We start from the raw sequence: 3,490 nt of genomic DNA, 5'->3' as shown, positions 1-3,490 counted from the left end.
ACCGCTGGATTAGATGTTCTACAGTCTCATCTTTCTGATCGCATAATCTGCATTTGCTGTTATTATTGATGTTCAAAATTTTTGCTTTCATTGCATTAGTTTGTAATGCCTGTTCTTGGGCTACTAGAATAAATCCTTCTGTTTCTTTTTTAATGTATCCGTATTGTAGCTATTGCACATCTTGTTCACGTCAATTTTGTCCTCAGCATCTCGAAGAAATTGGCCATGCATGGGTTTATTTTTCCAGTTCACCTATCGGTTATTTTGTTGTTCCTTTTTGTAATCGGATTTGTTTCCTGTTGCTTTTAGAAGGGGCACTTGTGTAATTTCTTGAAGCATTGGCTCAGAGCTATTGTCGATGTAATTTCTTAAACCAATTTCTTCTTCTACCACAGTCTGTCTCACTTGCAGCAGATTTTGATCACCTATTCATCCTGTAGATACAATCGGTCAACATCACTTCGTGGATGTAATGCATGATGCATTGTCATTAGTTTTCTAGTTTTCCGGTCCAGTTTGTCCAGGTCTTCTTTTATCCAGTCTATTATGCCAGCTGTGTATCGGATCACTGGTATAATCCAAGAATTCATTGCTGTAATGGTGTTTATTATTATTATTATTATTATTATTATTATTATTATTATTATTTCGGTAATCTCGATGGATTCAATAGATCCATCGTGTGAGGCCCACTCAACCAGCAACGTGTCTATCATAATGAGCTTTGAAGTTATTTGCACTATCTACATATATACGAACAAAGACGGAAGTTGAAGAGTGTGTCATGGAGAAGATGGAAACACGTGTTATGGTGTGGACACGTCCAGAGAATGAAAATTATGAATTAGCCACCTTGAGGAAGATCGAAAAGATTACGCTGAAGGGTCCACTGTGAGTTATGCAGAAAAAAGGCTTCTGCCAGTGAGAATGTAATCTGAGAATAGGCATCTGCTGACAGATTGATACGACAGCAAAGGTGTAAGTACATTTTTTAAAAAATCATTTGCAGTTTATTTTTTTTTTCGTTTACAAAGCACGATCTTCTTTTTTTTTCCCTTCTAAATAGTAGACAATTAATTTTTCGTTTCTTTCAGAAGCAGGAATGGTTTGCAACACGACAACAACTTGTAAACATCAGCCTTCTTTAAAACAAAAGCTAACATTAAAAGCCAAGGAAAACGCTGTTTTAGTATACGAATTTGTAGCTCAATATTTACAAAGAAAGTAAGTCCCTGTTTTTATTTAATTGATGGAAAAGATAATGCAGTTGGTAACTACGCATGTAAAATAATAACAATGTCATCAGTGACTCATTACATTTTCAAACAAAGAACTGTAATGACCTTTCATATTAAGTGCATATTACATTGCAGTAATAATTGATATGATTATTTTATTTATCCAATTATTATTATTTTTATTCTTGAATTAAATGTAATGTAAGAATAATTTTTACTTCAATATTTACTAAGATTACTTAGTAATTTAATTACACGATCGAAGTTAATAGAAATTGATTTCGTTATCTGCACTAGATCGATCTTGCTGAACAAGTTAAACAGACAGGCCCTAGACTCGAAAAACCTGAACTTCCTTCCTGTCTTACGAATACTTGCTAGTACTTCCGTTTACATTTCGACTAGATCAGTGTTTCTTAAAATGCTTGAGAAAGCGGAACCAATATTAAAATATTTCTTGGTCCCGGAACCTTTACAAAAATTTTCATAAAAAAATTATCGGAAAAGAAAGGAACCGTTACTGCAAAATATTTTAATCAAGAAAGCACATTAAACATAATATTACAAATAGTAAAGTAATATAATTTTACTATATATAATTCAATTTAATAAAAGTTAATAATTTTCCTATTCACTGAAGGTTTTTGTTTCAGATATTGCAAGTCATAAATGCTTATATGCTTTGAGGCAGTGTGTTTCGAACTACGTATGGCGACCCGTTAGTGGGCCGTGAAATCACTTTAGCGGTACGCGACCAGAGTGCATCTCTTTGAATTTGTCCTTCAAAACGTTTCACAGGATAAATGTCGCAACCTGCGTTTCTCTTTAAAAGGATTGACGGTATATTAATCCTTTCCATGTTGAAGGGGCGCATTTCTGAAAATGTTTTAAATATGTACGGCACTAGTTTGAATGTTTCCGATTAAATTTTAATTGCAGTATCAGTATTGTTTTAATACACCTCGGGTGGGGATTTGTTTATCATTATGCATTATCATTATCATTACTTAAATTTAAATAAAATTCATGTTTGATATTAATTTTGTTACGCTTTTTTGTTTTGTCTTAACACACACACACACACACACACACATGTATGTGTGTGTGTCCTTCCAAAATCAGTTTAATATCTTTGGGCCCGAATCAGGTATTAAATTGAAAACAACATATACTACACTTTTATCTCGGCCGTTCGGCAAAGATAAGAATGTAGTATCTGTTCTTATTGGCATAATATCTGATATAGCCATACATTAAATATTGAACTGATATATATATATATATATATATATATAGAGAGAGAGAGAGAGAGAGAGAGAGAGAGGTTTGCTCTAGGAAATCTTATAACATTAAATTCTACATTTTATTTATTTGATTTTTTGCGCGTATGTGTGTATTTTTTTAGATTTAATTTAGGTTGGTATAAAATACAGCAAATTCTACAAGAAATACTACAAGAAACAGAATTTGATGAGGAATCCAAAGCGCGTCCAACCAACAAGCAGTGTATTGGCCAATGGAACAGCACTTGCAACACCACCTACAGATATAGAACAGCAGATGGATCTTGTAACAACTTACAACACCCCACTTGGGGACAATCAAATACATGTTACCGTCGGTGTCTTCTTGCAAGTTATGCTAACGGTAAGTTTCAAGAACTGCGTACTAAATTCAGTCTTTATGTTTCGTTTGATTAAAATTATTGCAAAAGCAACTACGACACCACTGTACTCTAGGTTGAAAACCTATAGTGGCGTCGGTGAGCTAAAGATTTTTATTTTTGTTTTTTAATTATTTTTTATAACTTTAGTATTTTTATTACTTTTTACCTGGTCCAGAAAGCCTGCTCTAAAGGTTACAGGGAAAAAACCACTTTAAGCCTCCAATAAACGGTGGTAGGCGGGGCCCGTCTCACACCTCTGGATGAGATTCATTACCTGCATGTTTTGTGTACCCGCGTGCTTGTATTCCTCCTCGGTAGTTTATCTGACTGGGTTCTCTTCCCTAGTTGTTTTGTTATATATTAATACAGAGTTAATATAAAATATTATTGATTTATGCGACAAAATCTAAATCTAAATAAAAAATATAAATAAATCCTCTAACGCTTTTTACTTCCCTTTAGGGAAATTATTGAGAAAGCGAAGTTCTTTTAGCCTTAACTAGATTTTTTTTTTCCTGTGAGTAAACTTACTGTCCACTACATCGATTATTTAAAGACACTTAAATAGTCAATATTTCGTATTATC

General features: G+C 33.3%; 2 pseudogenes; one reads left to right on the top strand and one right to left on the bottom strand.

Moving 5' to 3' along the window:
- Positions 1–2,278: 2,278 nt before the first annotated feature.
- LOC150109910 (U2 spliceosomal RNA) lies at positions 2,279–2,447 on the bottom strand (annotated as a pseudogene).
- Positions 2,414–2,523, top strand: LOC150109909 (U2 spliceosomal RNA; annotated as a pseudogene).
- The last annotated feature ends 967 nt before the right edge of the window (positions 2,524–3,490 follow it).

Source organism: Typopeltis vanoorti, chromosome 1 (genome assembly GCF_054136105.1).
Source record: "Typopeltis vanoorti isolate ZY-2024b chromosome 1, IOZ_Tvanoo_1.0, whole genome shotgun sequence".
In the NCBI taxonomy this organism is placed as follows: Eukaryota; Metazoa; Arthropoda; class Arachnida; order Uropygi; family Thelyphonidae; genus Typopeltis; species Typopeltis vanoorti.
Note: the sequence above shows the minus strand (reverse complement) of the source record. Positions and strands in the feature narration are given on the sequence as shown.